This window comes from Macaca fascicularis, chromosome 2 (assembly GCF_037993035.2).
Source record: "Macaca fascicularis isolate 582-1 chromosome 2, T2T-MFA8v1.1".
Classification (NCBI taxonomy): domain Eukaryota; kingdom Metazoa; phylum Chordata; class Mammalia; order Primates; family Cercopithecidae; genus Macaca; species Macaca fascicularis.
This window is the reverse complement of record NC_088376.1, coordinates 139140726-139162231: the sequence shown is the minus strand read 5'-3', so window position 1 is coordinate 139162231 and position 21506 is coordinate 139140726.

Below are 21506 nucleotides of genomic sequence, written 5' to 3'. Positions count from 1 at the left end.
CTTTTATCTCCAATTTTACTAACTTGAGTTTTCTCTTTTTTCTTAGTCTGGCTGAAGCTTTGCAAATTTTGTTCATTTTTTTCCAAAAAAATCAATAATTCTCTTCAATTATCTTTTGAACCGTTTTTCTTGTCTCCGTTTATTTATGTTCTAGGCTTTATTACCTTTTCCCTTCTACCAATGTATATATTTTTTTCTTGCTTTCCTATTTCTTTGAGGTTCATCATTAGGTTATTAGAAATCTTTCCCTTTTTATGATATAGGTGTTTATTACTATAAAATTCCCTTGCTTGAACTGCTTTCATTGTACATCATAGGATTTGGAATGATGTGCTTTCATTCTCATTTGTCTCAGGGAATTTGTTACGTTTCTTTTTAATTTATTCCTTGATCCATTGGTGATATAAAAGCAATTTGTTTTATTTCCACATATTTGTAATGTTTCTAAAATTTTCTTATTGTTAATTTCTAGCTTTATACCATTGTGTTCAAAAGAGATACTTGATATATTCTCTACCTTAAATATGTTAAAGCATGTTTTGTGTCCTTGAGAATGTTTCATGTGCAATTGGGAAGAATGTATATTCTGCAATTGTTAGAGGGAATGTTCTGTAAGTATATGTTAGATTCATTTTGACTATGGTGGAGCTTAAGTTTGATGTTTCTTTGCTGATTTTATATCTAGACAACCTATCTGTTGTTGAAAGTGGGGTGTTGAAAATTCCTGTGATTATTGCATTGTACTCTATCTCTCCTTTTAGGTCTGATATTTGCTTTATGTATTTAGACACCCTGGTGTTGTGTGCACATATATTTATCATTGGTATATCCTTTTGTTGAATTTCTCCCTTTATTAAATATAATGACCTTCTTTGTCTCTTTTTACAGTTTTTGACTTAAATTGTACTTTATCTAACAAAAATATGGCTACTCTTTTTGCTTTTGATTTTCCTTCCCATGAAGTATCTTTGTTTATGCTCTCATTTTCAGTCTGGGTTTGTCTTTAATAGTGAGTTTCTTGTATGTAATATACAGTTGGTTTTTAGTTTTCTAAAATCCTTTCTGCAATGCTATGTTTAAATTGAATAATTTAATCCATTTAAGGTTATTACTGATAGGTAATGACTTGCTCTTGACATTTTGGTAATTGTTTTCTGATTGTTGTATAGACTTTGTTCTTTTTTTATATTTTATTATTTACCACTATGGCTGGGTGGTTTTCTGCTGTGCTAAGCTTTGTTTCCTTTCCCTTTCTCACTTGTGTATCTGTTGTAATTTCTTTCTTTGTGGATACCATGAAGCTAACATAAAGGTTCTTGTAGTTATAACTGATGACAGAGACTTAATTTTGGTCACATAAAATACTGTAGACATTTTTTTCCTGATCCCTCCCCATAATTTATACATTTGTTGCCTTAATTTGTGTCTTTACCCATTGTTTTTCTTAATGACTAATTGTAGAAGTTGTTTTTTGACCCCTTTGATTTTTAAACTTTATATCAGAAGATTAAAAGGTTGACATAGCACTGAGATATTCTGATTTTGATTATGAATTGCCATCTACTGGTGAGTTTTATATTTTCATGTGTTTCCATAATAGTAGAAAATAACACTTTCAGTTGTAGCACTATCATTTTAAGCATTTCTGTAATGACTGGTGTTGTGGTGATGAATTCCCTCAGATTTTGCTTATTTGGGAAGGTTTTTATTTATCCTTCATTGCTGAAGGATAGCTTTGCTGATACAGTATTCTTGGCTGGCAGTATTTTTTTTTTCTTTCAGCACTTCAAATATATCATACCATTCTCTACTGGCCTGCAAGGTTTCCAATGATTGATCTGCTGATAGTATAATAGAATTCTCTTATATGTGACTTGACGCTATTCTGTTTCAGTTTCCAGAATTCTTGCCTTGTCTTTGACTTTTGATAGCCTGATTTTAATGTACCTTGGAGTAGATTGTTTTTGTTTTAATCTAATTGGGGACCTTAGAGCTTCTAAATTTGGATGTCCATATGTTTGCTGAGACTGGAAAGTTTCCAGATATTATTTCAATATTTCTGCCTTTCTTTACATCTTCTCCCTCTGGCATTTTTACAAGGCAAATATCCATTCACTGAATGTTGTCCCATAAGTAGACTTTCTTCATTGTTTTTTATTTTTATTTATTTTTTCTCCCCTCTAATTGGGTTACTTTTAAGGAACTGTCTTCAAGTTTAGAAATTGTTTCTACTACACAAATGATAAATATATGCTGCCAAAAGGGCTAGTATGTTGTTAAAGCTCTCAATCGTACTTATTTTATTCATTGAATTCTTCAGCTCCAAGATATCTGTTTTGTTCTTTTTTATGATATCTGTCCCTCTGTTGAATTTCTCATTCAGATAATAAATTATTATTTTTATTTCATTGAATTGTTTGTCTGTATTCTCTTATATCTCATAGTTTAAAAATGATCATTATTTTAAATTCCAGGAATTGCATAAATTATTTATGGGGGCCTGTTAATGTAGAATTATTGTTTTCCTTTGAAAATGTCATATTTCCTTACTTTTTCATGTTTCTTGTGTCTCTGCATTGGTATCTGCATATCTGGTGGAACGGTTATCTTTTCCAACTTTACGGGTTAACTTTTGTGAAGAGAGACTTTTTCCTGTAGGTGTGTCCCAGGATGTCAGTTGAATATGATCCATTGGCTTTGGTTCTGTGTGGTTCTCTGCAGTTTCATTAGGTATAATTCTCATCAGTGATGTCCGCAATTTTATCAGAGGCCTGGGCTACAGGAGTTTGTGATGGTAATGGCTCAGTTTTGTTGGGGGCAATGCTACCAGTCTCATGGTTTGGACAGACTTGCATGCTGGGCCAGCTGGCTGTGTAGTGGATTCTCTAGGGCTGCAGGACGACCCCTGGTCTGGCTGTCAGGCATTGCTTACATAGGCATGGTGGGCTGGCCAAGTCTGTGGTGGGTTCTTCAATGGGTGGGGCTGCTGCCGTCCTTGCTGTTGGGTCAGGCACACAGAGGCACCACAGGCCAATCAGCTGTGTGTTGGCTTTCTTGCTGTGCAGGTATACCTGTTTCCCAGGGAGGAGGGGATGTTGCATGGATTTGGGCCATTCCACTGGGACTAAGCTTAAAGTAGCTGGGGTTGTAGCTCTGTGGCTTTCCCTGTAAGCATGGTGGAATGATGCTGGGGCCTCAGGGATGGAGAGACACAGTGGCTACTGGCCTCCAGAGTAGGACATACTCTAGCAGTCAGTCTGGTTTCAGGATGGTACTATGCAGTTCCAACTTAGGTCACGGGAGCTGGTGGGTATACAAAATGGTCTCCTAGTATAGGGCAACACAGCTATGTGAACTCCAGAAGTGCCCCAGATTGCATTTGTTGACTGTGAGGCTTGCAGGACTCTCCTGTAGCAGTCTGCAGGCATCTGCAGTAGTAATGGGGACCACTGGTGCCTCCAGCTTACCTTTTCTCCATAAGCAGTAGCCCCTCCTGGCTATGAGCTGATCCCAGTGAGGGAGCAATTTGGCAGAATTCGTATGTCTGCCTCTATTTTATAGTTCTATCCAGAGTTTCCATGCTTCACAGAGATTTTTATCACTCTCCTTATGTTCCCCAGCATACTTCCTTGGTAACTTCCACTGAAATATAGTTGTTCATTTGTTATGTTGGAGGGAAACCCCACAACCCTTTTTGTGGGGAAGATGAGTGCCAAACAACTCTGACTGACCGTCTTGCTGACATTACTCTCCCGGTTCTATTTCTAAATTAAATTTAAAATGTATATAAATAAATGCAAGATAAATTTAGAAGCTACATATTGGCAAATCTGCCTTCTCACTCACTGCCAATAAGACACACACACAAATTCAGTCTTCAGCAAGGGTGTGATATACAAACCGCTAGACCTTACAAAATATGTGTTTGAGTCCTAATTCTGGCCCTAATTTTAAAATCAATGATCCTTAGAACTTAATCTTTCTGAGCTTCCTTTTTTCTCCTGTGGTAAGTAAAATGTGAAGTCGATGACTATTAAATTATAAATTTCATTTATTCTATGCTAACCCTAATTTTAAAAATCAATAAAAATGTTACCTATGATTCAGCAAAGAATGCTAGTGTCAGTCACTTTAATGTGTTAAAGGATTCTTAAGTCTTTCATACATTAAAACTTATTTTTGTTCTACAATGGTTATTGATTGTTTTATGTTTTTCTTACTAAACTATGTCTTAATTTTCTATCATGTAATTGTATTAATTTTTATCAAAAATAATTACTGCAGGAAAAAGTTACTATAATTTTAACAAAATCATTATTAAACTTCAGCTTACTATTTTAAAAACTACTTATTTATTTTGCTGTCAGACAAAATAGCACTTCTTATTTTTAGGCCTTAGTTGTAGACAGATTAAAATAATATTTTTTAAGTAGTAAAAGAATGGATGATAGATAGATAGATAGATTCAGAAAGTAATTAGTATAGAAGTTAAAAAAAAAAGTGCCAGTGTAGTGTTATACCTTTCTTGGCCCATCAGAAAAAAAATAACATAATCCAAGTTTTCATATTTGCAAAATTGGCAAAATCGTTCTAAGCTTTGGGGTCAGGTAATACTAAGGTGTATTCTGAATGATGTAAATTCTAAAAATGTGACATGTTGTTGCTTGTAATGTTTACATTCATTCACATTCCAAGACAGACTGTATTATCATGAGGCTTAAGAATTATTTAGGAATAGAGATCAATGTCTCTAAAAGAGGGCTTGTTAACCTTTGTAACTGTTGATATTTTGGGGCAGTTACATGTTTTGTTTTGTTTTAATTGGGAGCTGTCTTACCCACTGTAAGATTTTTACTAGTATTTCTGGCTTCTATGTAGTTAATGCAAATACCCACTCCACCTCTACTGTTACAATCAAATATGTCTTCAGACATTACACATGTTCCCTGTGAGGCGAAGTTAGGCTTGGTTGAAAACCACTGCTCTAGAATATACTGAACCGAAAATCATTTTAATGCCATTTACAGGTGGATGATGCAATTTTTAATTAAAAAATCATTTTTGCAGTTTTATGGATAAATAATTTATAATTTATCAAATAAAGTGTATAATTCAGTGGTTTTTATTACATTCACACATTTGTGCCACCATCATCAAACTCTGTAACATTCATATCACTTTAAAAAGACCCTTGTCCTTATCAGCAGTCATCTCATTGTTCCCCACCTTCATCTACCAGCCCCAGGCAAGCACCAAACTACTTTCTATCTCCAAGAACTTGCTTATTACACACATTTTATACAAATGGAAATTTACAATGTCTTTTTGTAAGTTTTTGTCTAGTGTGTGACTGTATTTTTTCACTTAGTATAAAATTTTCAAATTGAATTTATGTTTAATGTAATATGTATCAATACTTCATTTATTTTTATTGTAAAATTATATTTCATTATATGTATATAAGGTATTTAATTTATCCAGTCATCTTTTGCTTATTCTTTAGTTACTGAGAAAAATTGCATTAAATTATTTAACTATGATTGTAAGTGTAGCTAATCATTATTTTTCTTCTATTGTTTATTTATTTTTTACTTTTTTGCTTAATTCATTTTGAGATTAGGTTATTAGATGCTTACAGAGTTATTTTTGTCATCTTTTTCTGTTGATTTTTTTATCATTATAAAATGTCAAACTTTATGTATAAATATTTCTTGCTTTTCAGTATACTTTCTTTAAAATTACCAGCTTTGTTTTGATTAGGTTTATCATGTTCTGTAATTCTACTTTCAGTCTTTCTTCTTTTTATATTAAAGATAGATCTCTTATCAGCAGAACGTAGCTAAATTTTGTTTTACGATTGAATTTTAAATTGTTTGCTTACAAATTACAGGATTTTGTCCATATTAACTTAATGTAATAGCTGAGCTATTTGAGTTTAAATGGACTATTCTATGAATTTTTAAAAAATTTGTCCTATCTGCATAGGTATGGGCAAAGACTTCAGGACTAAAACACCAAAAGCAATTGAAACAAAAGCCAAAATTGACAAATGGGATCTAATCAAACTAAAGAGCTTCTGCACAGGAAAAGAAACTTTCATCAGAGTGAACTGGTAAACTGCAGAATGGGAGAAAATTTCTGCAAGCCACGAATCTACAAAGAACTTAAACAAGTTTACAAGAAAAATTAAGCAAATTCATCCAAAAGTGGGCGAAGGATATGAACAGACACTTCTCAAAAGAAGACAGTTATGCGGCCAACAAACATACGAAAGAAAGCTCATTATCACTGGTCATTAGAGAAATGCAAATCAAAACCTCAGTGAGATACCATCTCACGGCAGTTAGAATGGTGATCATTAAAAAGTCAGGAAACAACAGATGCTGGAGAGGATGTGTAGAAATAGGAATGCTTTTACACTGTTGGTGGGGGTGTAAGTTAGTTCAACTATTGTGGAAGACAGTGTGGTGATTCCTCAAGGATCTAGAACTAGAAATACCATTTGACCCAACAACCCCATTACTGGGTATATACCCAAAGGATTATAAATCATTTTACTATAAAGACATGCACACGTACATTTACTGCAGCACTATTCACAATAGCAAAGACTTGGAACCAACCTAAATGCCCATCAATGATAGACTGGATAAAGAAAATGTGGCACATATATACCATGGAATACTATGCAGCCACAACAAAGAATGAGTTTATGTCCTTTGCCAGGACATAGATGAAGCTGGATGCCATCATTCTCAGCAAACTAACACAGGAACAGAAAACCAAATACTGCATGTTCTCATTCATAAGTGGGAGCTGAACAACGAGAACACATGGACACAGGAAGGGCAGCATCACGTACCGGGGAATGTTGTGGGGTGGGGGGCAACTGGAGGGAGAGCATTAGGACAAATACCTAATGCATGCAGGGCTTAAAACCTACATGACGAGTTTACAGGTGCAGCAAACCAGCATGGCACAGGTATACCTGTATAACAAACCTGCACATTCTGCACATATATCCCAGAACTTAAAGTATAATACAATGAAAGAAATTGTCCTATCTGTTTTATATTGTCCTACTTATTTCTTTTATATTGAGAGTAATTCATTATTATATTCTTCATTAGTTTACTATTATATAGTACATCCTTTTCATTTTCTATGGTGAATTTCCTTAAAAATACAATATATATCCTTATTCATTTCTGATATGTTAGTAGTTTAAAGTTTCCTCAAAAATGCAAGGCATTTAGATGTTAACTCAGTTTCACTCCATCTATTATGCTATTGTTGCCATGTATTCTTATTCTCTCCATATTTTAAATCTGACATAATTAATAATATTGCTTTATATGGGAAGTACTCTTTTACATGTTCCCACATAATATCCTTCGCACTGTTTTTTATTCCTTTCTGCTTATATTTCAAAACATTTTCATGATGGCTGAAGAGCTCTTTAGTGTAGTTCTTATAGTGATAAATCCTATGACTTTTAGTTTAAATGAAAACATTTTAATTTTGCCTTCACTTTTTCAAGTAGATATAAGCAGCTTTATTTTTTATAATAAAACTTAATTGGCTGTTGAGCTCCTAGGAAATAGGGGAAAAAATCTTTGTAATTCTAAACTCTTCAGTTTCAAGTTCATTTTCCATTATTTGTCTTTTCATTTGAAAGGATGTTTTTGCCAGGAATAAAATTCTAGTTTGGCAATGTGGTACCTGCCCCCTAAGCAAAATTCAAAGATCACAGTTCTTGACCTAGTTTCCAATGTTTCATATAGTAAATCAGTTAAAAGTGGTATAATATTGTTGCAATTTTAAAGGTAGTATGACATTTTCTTGTCTAGCTTATTTATGATTTTCTTTTCATTTTACTGTTTTCCATGATGTGGTAGGTATGGCTTATTTGAATTTATCCTTCTTAATAAATATAGTATTATATGAAGCTCTTACTTGTTGTCTTTTGTCAGTTTTAGAATATCCCTAGACATTATTTCTTTAAATAATACTTTTCCCATGTCCTGTGTGCTGCTTATGTTCTTTTGTGAATCTTCCATTTTTTTCCCTCTGTTTTTCAGTGTATGTCTTCTCTGACCTACTTAGCGCTTTACTAATCCTCTTGTCAATTATATCTAGTCTGTTGTGCTTTGAACCTCTTGAGTCTCTAATTGTATTTGTGTTATTTTACAGTTCAAAAATTTTATTTATTTTGATAGTTTACAGTTAGTGTTGTCAACTAAAGGGTTCCCAATTGAACTTGAATTTCAGTAACAATAAACTTTTAGTATAAATATTTCCCAAATATTTCATGAGATATATTTTATAAAGTATTTGCTATTTACTTGATATTTAAAATTAACTTGGAACTCTATATGTTTATTTGGTAAGTCTAGCAATCCTAATTTCTGTTCTCTAATGAACATTTCCATGGCCATCTAATTTTTTTGAATATTTAAAACATTTATAATACTTAACATATTAAATATTTATTTAGAAATTACTTATGATAACTCCAATATCTGGATTTCCTATGAGCTATTTTTTTTTCTTTTTCTTTCTCCTGGTTTTGGTTATGCAGACTTGCCTACTGGTATGGTAGAAAGAATTCCAAGATGACTTCCAAGATGTCTGGCTCCATGTGCATAAACCCTGTATAATCACCTCCCCTTGAGTGTAAAAGGGAACTGTGAATATGAGGGTATATTACTGTCAAGATTGTTATTTTATATAGCAAAAGGGTTTACAGATGTAATTAGCATCTTACTCAGTTGACTTTAAATTAACCAAGAGAAAGCTTATCCTTATTAATCTTATGCTTAGGTCAGTGTGAGTCTGATCTGACCAATTTAGCTTTTATTAAATGTTGTTAAGAGGCTAGGGACAAGATAAGTCAGATTTAATGTGAGAAATGCTCTTCTGCTCATCTTGAAGACAAAGCAATCTTCTATGAAGGAGGACACATGGCATGGAATTGTGAGCATAATTTAGAAGCTTGGCATATCCTCCAGCCAAGAGCCAGAAAGAAAACTTTGGTCAGTCCTGCAGCCACAAGGAATGATAACCTGAGCACGTGTAGGAGAGGACCTCAAGCTTCAGATGAGATCGCAGTCCCAATGGCACCCTGAATTCAGCATAACAATACCCTCAGCAGAAGACCCAGCTAACCTCTGCTGAAACACGGATATTTTGAGACAATAAGTTTGTGTCTTTTTTCCTAGAGATTTTTGGTGTGAGATTTAGTCTGTAGCAAACTAGCCTACCAGTACCAGAAGCGAAGCAAATGTCAAATAATATTTTAACAATTCTAATTTTAAAAATACACTCAATCCCAATAGATTGATTCTAAGTATATCATCATTTAAAAATATTATTTTTGATGCTACAAATGTAAACATGCCTAAAATTCTTAGTTTAGGAAATACAAGAAATTAAAAATTTGCAAGTAAATATAAAAAGAAAATACAAGAGGATTCGTAGATTTATAGGCAGTTTTCTTTCAGGGTTTATTTTAAAAATCATACTCTCTATGTTAAATTCAATATGGTGACCTAGGCATATATGTTTGCTTCGTTACTGAGATCCCACAGAAGTAAAAGGAATAATATAAATGAATGTAGAAGTGCGAATGAAAAAAAAAAGTTTACAAAAAAGTCAACAAACTTCTAATAATTGGAAAATAGACGAAAGATGTAAAACAAAATACTCCAGTTCAAAGTCGGAGAGTCTGCTAAGCAGAACCTCTGCCATCCTGTGACTTCAGATTGAGGAGATGCTGATTGTTTTGAGAAGACAATGGGGTCAAAAACTGAACTTAATTGAAGTGCTCTGTGTGGACCAATTTCACAACTTGACAGAAATTTCTCTCTCAAAGCAGTAGACAGTGTAAACTGCAACCATATTTATCATGAGGGAAATAACATCCCAAAAGTAATTATTATTTTTTTTTCTAAAAGCACTGCATTCTGTCTTTGGGGAAAATGAAGATCTTTGATGAGGATGTTGGTTCTCAACTAACCTTAGCATTTGGGGAATCTGTGACCAGTGTCACTGTCCTTCTACAACATAAATTGACAGCTGGAGATCACTAAAGACAGTGAACAAGAAAAAGAAATGGAAAAGCTTGTTCGAAAACAAACAGACCTAATTTATGGAAAGAAAACAATTTTAAAAGGATTCTCTGTCAATAAACATTCAAAAATGTATGACAACCATTAAAAAGTAGACTATGCTATAAAAATTTAAATACAATAATGGTCACTTAGAGAATAAAAATATAATTACCAAAAATTAATCATAGGACTTTAAAATAAAGCTGAATAATTCTAATAAAATGTGAAGAAAAAAATACAAAAAAAGGAACAAATTCAGATGATTCAATATCTCGGTAAGAACACAGATGAAGAATAGACGGTACAAGAAATAATTGAAGATAATTTTGCAGAAATGAAGAAGGACATAAACATTCTGATTTGAAACCTGAATATCCAGCAAAAGGAATTTAAGAAGAACCCAGGCATACTGTCTTGAAATTTCAGAACACTTAAGATAAAAAGAAGCTCCCAAAAGCTTTCTCATTTTTGAGAGAATAAAAGCACGTTCACTATTAAGGAGAAGATCATCAGATTTCCTTATAATCTATACTGGATGACAAAGACAATGGACAGATGACTTTAAATTTGGGAGGAGTGAGAAGGGAAGAAGGAACTGAAAGAGAAAAGAAGGAAAGAAGGAAGGAAGAAAGGAGGGAAGGAAGGAGTGGGAAAGGAGGGAGGGAGGGAAGGAAGGGAGGGAGGAAGGGAGGAAGGGAGGAAGGGAGGAAGGAAGGAAGGAAGGAAGGAAGGAAGGAAGGAAGGAAGGAAAAGAAATGATGCTTTCAGATACACAAGTAGAAAAAATAATTTCTTCTTGCCTACCTTTTTATATAAGTAGCTCTCATAAAAACTAAAATTATAAACAGATTTTGCTTTGCGGAGAAAAAGAGATTGAGGGAAGATCACTTTTACTGTCACTTTGTCATAAATGTTTTTGCATCCTTAGATTTTTAATTAGTATTAATCTTAAGCATGCATTGATTTAAGGCAATTATATTTATTATTTAATTAATTTGATACAACATAAATTTTACCTGAAAAATTTCAGTCCAATAGAAACTACTATTTTTTTTATTATTGTATAAACAAATAGACTAGTTAGGATTGATCATTTAATTGTACTACTCTCTCCTCATTTTCTCTAACCCTAGCCCTGATGTAAGTTATTCATAGTAGTTGGTCTGCCTCATAATTATCCACCAACATAAATCCTTACTTTGGAATACATTCTTTGTCATAAAACTCAATTCTAAAGAAATTCTCTTTATCACGCTTGGCACGTGATGTCCATAGTTAATGTTACAAGACAACACAGAAAACATGCATAATAAAGGTAGCTAGAAATTTTATTTGAAAAAAATATATTTTATCATCACAGGTGGCTGGTTATTGCATCTTGTCATAAAATCCGAATGATGTGTCTGGTGCTATTATAGAATGTATTTGTAGCAATACAGGGCTGGTAATGTCATCAAATACCATGTTTTGCTTCCACACTTAATTGACTTCCAAAGTCACTGATAATCCAAATAAACATTTTAAAACATTGTTGTTATACAAAAGTATTTCTAATGGGGTATGATTATAGCTTGTTTTATTGTTTTACCTTTGAGAGAACACTGGGATTATCTAACTCAATTAATCTGTTTTTCTTGTCTGAACAATTGATTACATAACCATATTTAGATCTTCATAAAAGATCGTATATATAAATGCAGACTCTGCTAAAAATAACCAGTTTCATTATTACTTGTTCTCATATGCAAAGCATTTTTTACCCCATAATATAGCAGCGAAGAAAGTAAAGTATCTTCACTGATGGAGCTTCCATTGTGTAATATTAATTGTGGTTTTGCAATAAAACAACAAAAGCCAGCAAAATAGTAGGCAAAAGTAGCCCCAATTTAAAATAAAAGTACAACCTATTTGCATTTCTGAAATAGAGCATTAATCTGGTTAGTAAAATAAAAAGCTCAATTTCTGATTTTACTTGTGGAACATACTCAAATTTGTCCTCTCAAAGGCAAGGATCTACTAGTGACTATAGGATTTCTCTGAAAGATGTAGTCAGTCAAAAAAACTTTTTTCACCTCTAGAGAATATAATTGTGTGAAAAATTCTTTCTTCATATTTTATTCCACTATACTCATAAATGAAAATATGTGTAAGAAAACCTTGAGAAGATGGAGAATATTTCATGAGGAATAAGTATATTTGGAGATGCCCTGAAAAGCTAAACAAAAGTATATCTAACAAGACAAAAGTGAAAGCCAACAGTACTTACTGTAGATATTCAAGTTCAACATGAGAGAAACATGGAACTGCTGAAAGTACCTAGCAACAATTAAACTCTTTAATCCTTGACGCTGTGAGGCCATGCATGCCCATCGTAACTACTGACCTTAATCTCACTTTTCTTTTGGATATTACCCAGAGCTAAAGCTTATTTCCTTCTCTACATCCTTTAATGGTTACCAAACTCTTCCAATCATTAGAGTGATTTTGTCAACTTGTTTTGTTCATGCCCTTTCCTCTGCTATGAGTGCCTAGCTGCAATCTGAACTAGCTGAAATCCCAAATATTCTTCAGTTCTGAATCAAGTTCAACTCTTCCTTGACTGCACCCTTGATCTTTCTAGATGGAGAATTTGTCCCTCATCTTCATCCTTACATTTTGTCTCTCATATGGAAAGTATTACATGCAGCAACATCCATTAGAAATTAGTAATGATAGTCAATTTCTTCAAATGTAGTCAAATTTCCTTGAAATTCAGATGTATGTTCTCAAACTGAAATGGAGCGATTGATGTGGTTTGGCTGTGTCCTCACCCAAATCTCATCTTGAATTGTAGCTCCCATAATTCCTTCATGTCGTGGGAGGGACCTAGTGGAAGGTGGTTGAATCAGGGGGGTGGGATTTTCCTGTGCTTTTCTTGTGATAATGGATAAGCCTCACAAGATCTGATGATTTTATGAAAGGTAGTTCCCCTGCATGTGCTCTCTTGCCTGCTGCCATGTAAGATGTGACTTTGCTCCTCCTTTGCCTTCTGCCATGATTGTGAGGCCTCCCCAGCCATGTGGAACAGTGGAGTCCATTAAACCTCTTTCCTTTATAAATTACTCATTCTTGGGTAGATCTTTATTAGCAGCATGAGAGCAGACTAATACACCAATAGAGTGACAGATACAGTTTAATAAGTCCTAGACTCAACTCTGTATTCTATACAATCCATGTTATGACATTTAAAACCTTAATGATTCAGAATCTCAATTTCCCTTCTACAAAGTGGAGATACTTCATTAAGATAAACTTGTGATATTTCTACTTCATAGCAGCTAACATAACACTTTTACTATAGTCAACTTTTGTAAATATTTGTTAAATACTATATGAATTTACCTCAGGAGTAAATGATTTGGGGTGATAAAATGAAAAAGATATAAAATATGCACCCAGGGGAGTGTGTCTCCAAGTCTGGTCCTGACATTTACTGGTTCTATAGGTTTGATCAAGTTTCAATTCATTTGTCTGTAAAGTGGTCATAAAAACTAGACCTAATTCAAATTTCTCTTTGTACATCAGATAAATAAATTTACAGTGGAACTTTCCTTTGAGATATGTTTCATTTTGCTCTCTTTGCATATTGCCCTTTTCTTTTCTTTTTTTTTTTTTTTGAGACGGAGTCTCACTCTGTCGCCCAGGCTGGAGTGCAGTGGCCGGATCTCAACTCACTGCAAGCTCCGCCTCCCGGGTTTATGCCCTTCTCCTGCCTCAGCCTCCCGAGTAGCTGGGACTACAATGAACTTATGCTTATTGGATCAGTAGATACATATAGCAGAGAACACACTTGAAACAGTCAGAGGCTTCCTGGTTCTTTCTCAGCCTCTGTGTATAAAGAAAATGCACTGGGCATAAACAACATGCTTGTCTCAGAAATAGGCATGTAGATGGAATACTATGCAGCCATAAAAAGAATGAGTTCATATCATTTCAGGGACATGGATGAAGCTGGAAGCCATCAATCTCAGCAAACTGACACAAGAATAGAAAACCAAACACCACATGTTCTCACTCATAAGTGGTAGTTGAACAACCAGAGCACATGGATACAAGGAGGGGAACATCATACACTGGGGCCTGTTGGGGGATTGTGGGACAAGGGGAGGGAGAGCATTAGGACAAATACCTAATGCATGCGGGGCTAAAAACCTAGATGACAGGTTGATGGATGCAGGAAATCACCATTACACTGTATACCTATGTAACAAACCAGCACATTCTTCACATGTATCTCAGAACTTAAAGTAAAATAATTAATAATAATAATAATAATAATAACAAAGAAATAGGCATGTAGAAAAAAGAAGGGAAGCAGTGAAAACTGGATAGTAGGCCCAGGGCCAATCTGTCAAAGAGGCATCGAGACTTGAAAAAAAGGTTACATGCTATGTAGAGACAGAGAAACAGAGGCTGTAAAAAAAACCCGGCCGGGCGGGGTGGCTCACGCATGATCAAGACCGTCCTGGCTAACACGGTGAAACCCCGTCTCTACTAAAAAATACAAAAAACTAGCCGGGCGAGGTGGCGGGCGCCTGTAGTCCCGGCTACTCGGGAGGCTGAGGCAGGAGAATGGCGTAAACCCGGGAGGCGGAGCTTGCAGTGAGCTGAGATCCGGCCACTGCACTCCAGCCTGGGTGACAGAGCGCGACTCCGTCTCAAAAAAAAAAAAAAAAACAAACCCAAATAGAGAACCATGACCCTTTACGTTATATCTCACTATTAACTTGTGCAGTCAGATGACTCAGAGCAGGGCCTGTGCCCCTTCTTGGCACTGTGTATAATTTCATGTGCATTCACAGCAAGTTTTAAGTTTAGAGAACCCCTACACACACACACACACACACACACACACACACACACACACCCCTAAGGTTAAGCTTTCCATATGCTTGGTGGGATTAAAATATAAGTGGTCTAAACATGTATTTAACTGATTTTTTTTTTTTGCACACCAATATATGTGGACTGATTTTCATATCTTAAAATGTGAAAGATATCTATAAACCGCACATTGCTACTGAGTAGGAGTTACTATTTTAAAATGATGATTAAATGGACACATTGGATGTAATTTAAACAGTTTCTGCAGTAATGGTATGTAATAAGTTATTATTCTTACCATTATTGTCACTGTACAAACAATAGAGACGCACTGTAGTTGTAGAGGCTGCACACACATGAAATAGTAAGCATTAAGAGGCTGCACACACATGAAATAGTAAGAATTAAGAGTGAGTCTCCTGTGCATTCCCATGTAGAGCTAAAACACAGCCACATTTACTTATATATTATCTACCATTCCATCTTTGTCTACAAAGAGCTAATGAGATCTGGATTGACACAAAGGCGACAGCGCATGTGGGGAATGAGGCAGATGGGGACAATTGACAACCTGTACATCACTTCTAAAATAACTGTGAGTTTACAGGGGTGAACACCTGTACCAAATCTGCACAAGTAGTTCATTCACTTACAGAATGTTGTAGCTTTATTTAGGCAACCTGCATGCCATTTACACCTTCAAGGCAATATGAATGGAGAGTAAGAGATTCAGCAAAAATGACTTGCTGATTAAACTAATTTAATAGGCAGTGACTCAATACATGTAGAAGATTTTCTATAGAAAATGTCATACTACTGTTTAGTATAATTTACTTCCAAATTAAAACACCGAACCAACAAATGAATGTCACAGTCTAAGTTTCTGATCATTGTATCTAAAAACAGTTTCTCCCTTCCCATCTGTGCCCCAGTAAGGGATACTATAAACCCATAAATGAGTCTACCTAGGCATTTTTAATTTTGTTTTAATTTTCCACTGAGTTAATATCTTCTTACATCCAAGGGTCATAGATACTCTAGCTCTTTAGTGTGCAAAGCTTGTTATACAGATCTGATGGTGGGATCTTTTGAACTTTGTTAATCTGAACTGCTTCTCTACATACCTAACGTGACTCTAAGGTAACTGAAAGACTCCCTATCTCTTGACTCATTCAATTCTTTTTTTTTTTTTTTTTTCTATTGCTTTTCTAACAGCAATCTCATGGGAAAACAATGCTTAGATTTAGCCACTTCTCTAAGAATCATGATTACTAGTCTTTGGATAGAATTATAAAATATCACATTGACATGCTCACTTCCCATGTAGCATTGTTACTGTTTTTTGTTTTCATTTTTTGGCGGGGGCAGCGTCTTGCTCTGTTACGCAGGTTGGAGTGCAGTGATGTGATCATAGCTCTTAATGCAGTCTCAAATTTCTGGGCTCAAGTGATCCCCTCACCTTAGCCTCCCTAGTATCTAGGACTACAAGCATGCACCACCACATTTAGCTCCATTTTGCTTTTAAAAATGGTGTATTACAAGAACCAACTGCAAGATGTCCCAGTAATCAAAGCAAGAACAATGTGAGTAACAAAATAAGTACTGGATTGTAACCCAAAGTATACCATAGATATTCATGTGTCTATAATAATATAAATAGTGATTTATTTACATTTTATCAAGACAAATAAGTAAATAAATGAAATAAACAAATACCCTTTGTATAAGAATATGAAATAATTTATGTAGATACTACTTCACTCCCTCAAGGAGGTGGAAGATAACTCCCCACTTTTTAAGTGTGGATTGTACATAATAACATATATCTAAAGTATACAGTATTATAAACAGGGAAAAATAACTTCACAGTGGAGTACCTGAAAAACACTACTTCAGCCCAGTGTCCATAGTCAACATCAAGAGCAATAAGTCATGTTGATGGTGTATACCCTTGAGGTGATATGATAAGAATGGCACGTACCTGTCTGGTCTTCCTCCCATAAATGTGTATCCCAGTTTAATCAAAAGGAAAACATCACTGGACACAAAAAGTCAAATATTGCATGTTCTTGCTCGTAACTGGGTGTTATAAAGTGTGTGCACTTGGATGTAGAGTGAATAATAGACAAGGGAGACCCACAAGAGGGAGGGGGGAGGGGGGATGAATGAGAAATTACTTCAAAGTACGATGTACATTATTTAAGTGATGGATATCCTAAAGCCCTGAGTTAACCACTATGCAATATATGCATGTAACAAAATTGCACTTGTATTCCACACATGTATACAAATGGGAAAAAATATTTTAAAGAAAATCATCAAGTAAGCCTCAGCTGATATGAAGACTACAAAATACCTAATCAATTCTCATTCAAACTATCAAGATCATCAAAAACAAGGGAAGTGTGAGAAATACAGTAAAGAGAAGACTAAAGAGACTGAGAGCTAAATGTAATGTGGTATCCCGGATGAGATTCTGAAACAGAGAAAGGACACTTCTTAAAAGCTAAAGGATTCTAAATGAACTACAGACTTCAGGAAATCAAAATCAGTGGTATCACGATTGTTTCATTAATTAAAACATTAATGTAGAATGTTAATAGGGGAAACTAGATATAGGTATAGAAACTCTTTGCAATTTATTTGATAATCCAAAGCTATTATAAAATTTTAAAGAGATCTGAAGGTTTCACATTCTTCTTTCTGTATAATCATCTGCACATGTCCTTCCATGACTACATCTGCTCTTAATGTCCTAAATAATATTAACTAAATTTTCATTCTTAATCATTTTCTTTTCTTTTCTTTTTTTTTCTTTTTGAGACAGTTTCACTCTTGTTGCCCAGGCTGGAGCGCAATGGCACGATCTCGGCTCACTGCAACCTCCACCTCCTGGGTTCAAGTGATTCTCCTGCCTCAGCCTCCCGAGTAGCTGGGATTACAGGTGTGCACCACCACACCCAGCTAATTTTTGCATTTTTAGTAGAGACGAGATTTCTCCATGTTGGTCAGGCTGGTCTCGAACTGCTGACCTCAGGTGATCCGCTCACCTAGGCCTCCCAAAGTGCTGGGATTACACGGGTGAGCCCCTGCGCCTGGTCTCTTTAATCATTTTTCTTCTGTTTTGTTTGTTTGTTTTTAAATTTACTTCAGTAGTCATTAAGGCCAAAAAAATCAGTTCATTTTTCAAAAGGTGATGTTGATCTGAGAAACAGAGGACTTAGATTTGAGACCCATCTTGTTCTTTTCCCAAGCAGAAAAATGCCATATTTTGCCAACTACCAAGTTCCACCGAGGCTCCCCGCAGAAATAGCAAATCCACTTTAAAGATTTGTTTACAAGGTAGAAACTCAAATTCCCTGCCTCCTAACTGCCCCAGCTGCAGGGAATTACCACAAAGGTCTTAATCCCCTAACAACTAATCAATTCCAAACTGAAAATTTCTTTTTGCCTTTAAAAGATTAGTGCAGCCCAATTATGCTTTCTTCATTCTGCCTACACAGATTTAAAATAGATACTGGCATGTCCATGCAATTCAATTGATTATAACATTAATTCTTGTAAAGGGGTGAAGAAAATGAGTTTGATTATAGTTTTTACTTTCTAGAGTACGGGAAAATGCAAAAGCCTAACGGATTTGGAAATGTATTCAACAGGGCTGATAACAGCACACCGATCTGAGTATTGTAACCTCATGAAACAGGAAAAGCTTCCTCTTAACACTACATTCAGAACAGGGTTTTGTTTCTGGGAAGAAACTTCTTGGTATATTCAATGCTATCCTAGTCAGACTTTAGAAATGCAAATTCCATTTGGAAGTACAATACTGAGTTGACTTCCTTTTAGAATTTTATGGTCAGCACCAAGTCACTGCCTGCCATCTATAGTTTTGAGGCCCCTCTGATAAAGGAGATGTGGAAGAAGGCTAGGCAAGGAGCGGGGTGGGATGGCAGGGAAATTGACTCCTCAGAGGAAGTCTTTGACGTCCTCTCACAAGTCAGACTACAAAGATTCAACTGCTGAGAGAAAAATGTCTCTTTAAAGAACAGCTCTCTGAATTTTTAAGAATTCTGAAAGAGGGTGAAAGTTCAAGAGCTGTCAGTTCTCTTTTCGTCTGTACCGGCTTCCATCAGTGTGCTGCTTATGTAAAAGTGTTATAATCCAGGCTCTAAGATTCTATATTTTGCCCATAGTCAGGACCTTGAAAGAGAAAATGGTGAGGAGAGTCAGGATCACTGTGGCTTAGAACAAAGCTTTGCACTCTGTGGTCTGGCTCAGTGCTCTTCACAGTTTGATGTGCATAGGGATTACCTGGGATCTTCTGAAAATGTGGATTCTCATTTGTTAAGCAGTGCGTGGGACCGGTGGGTCTCTATTTCTATCAAGCTCCAGGATAACCTTGAAGCTGATGCTTTACAAATCACACTGCAACAAGAGGCTAATTCATTCCTACGCACCATACAAAGGAACACCGTCTGAATGCCCAAGTCTTGGGAACATCTGGAGGGCACCCTTCATGGACCTAATGTCTTTTTAAATATCAACTCCCTTTCTCCTCCCAGTCCACCAAACTTTTTAAAATTCTTTTTTTCTTGGTGTTTCTTTCTCTTCACATATTTATAGCAGTTAACACTCCTAGCTTCTCCTTTTATCTTACAGGGTTGCTTTCTTTATTTCCTCCTTATGAACATATATGTTCAGAAATGTTACTGAATGATTTTCATCCTTTTCCAACCACCCTCTCCAGAGTTATTTGAAAGCTTGATTTCTTCCCTTTCTCCATCCCCATCCTTAATATAGTTTTGGTAGTTTATTTTAATAAAACCGTATCTATCTTCTATGTAAATTTAGGTTTCTATTACAAAATACTATTCTATTAGCTTAACTTGGAAGGTGTTCTAATTTTTCCTTCCCCCAATTTCTAGAATTCCAGACGACTAACATTGCAACACTGATGTGGTAAGCAACTGAGAACCATTAAAAACAAAAACAAAACCTTTTAGAAAGCATGTATATATGAATTGGTCACTAGCTTAGTTTTTATTTGTTTTGTTTCATATTACAAATAAGTCAGTGAGTATTGTGAATGTGTAGGCATTCAAATCATTTTGCTATACTATTTTTCCATTAGAAATGAGAATAGGCAAGTATAAGTAAATATGAATTTCCTATTTTTAGTGACTTTATGATGTTGAAGACTTGAAATGATATAGAAAACATTCATGTTGTTGTTACTATTGTGTTGTTTCTGTCATTATATATTGGAGAAGTTTAGTGTAGAGTTCTGAAGATGACAGATCGAATTGGTAGACTATGGAATCTTATTAGGACCTCAGAGTTGCTTTGTTTTTTTCTAGCACAGCATTGTTAGGGGTAAGAAATGGATTTTAGCTGGGCGCGGTGGCTCATGCCTGTAATCTGAGCACTTTGGAAGGCCTAGGCGGGCAAATCACAAGGTCAAGATTTCGAGACCATCCTGGCTAACACGGTGAAACACCATCTCTACTAAAAATACAAAAAATTAGCTGGGCATGGTGGCACGCACCTGTAGTTCCAGCTACTCGGGAGGCTGAGGCAGAAGAATCGCTTGTACCCAGAAGGCGGAGGTTGCAGTGAGCCAAGATTGCACTACTGCACTCCAGCCTGGGCAACAGAGCAAGACTCCATCTCAAAAAAAAAAAAAGGATTTTAATGGCTTTAGAAAAGGCTTGCACTTTAGCTCAAAAAGAGTTTTTCTCACATGCTCCACTTTCTCAGAGCCACACATTTTGCCCATTGTTTCAATCCACTCGTGTTTATTACCTATTTTGTGTTTAAAGTATTTAAATTTGCATATCCATTATATAGTTGGGCTCAGTAAAGAACTGGAGTAAACTCCATTGCATCTGCTGATGGCATTTGCTGTCCCAGCACAGTGGGCACTGGGGTTTTCGGTCTTCATTAACTTTCTGCATAAATTTGTCTGTTTGTTTTTATTTAAACCATTTGCTCTTTAGCCACATAACAACTTTTTCAGTGGGAAACAGAACACCTAATACAAAAAACTGATAATTCAGTCCATTCTTTTTCTTGTTAACTTAAAAGCATTCATTTAAAATCCCCTTCACATACCTAAAAGATGAGTGGGACCTCTAAAATATTCTAAAATCACTAGATTTTACTTAACTCATCTTGCCTTTCATCAACATGTATATAAATTAACCACAGTGTACTGAGGGCTAGCAAGCCTAACTTTATCAGTAAAATTAGTCCAATAATAGTCATTATGTTCTTTCTCGTTTATACTCTGAACTGAGAATTAACTTTTCCATCTACAAGGAAACTGCTGCAGATTGATCTTAATAATCTTAATAATTACATGCAGAAAAGCAATATGAACAAGGACTCCTCAAAGTTCTTCTAGAGTTTGAGGATAATTATTGAAAAGTTCTATCATATTTTATATGTCCAACTGAACTGTAAGTCATCAGTAGATTATCTGAGTGGTAGAGATATTTGCACCAGACTTTACTTTCTATTTGGCTAACAAAT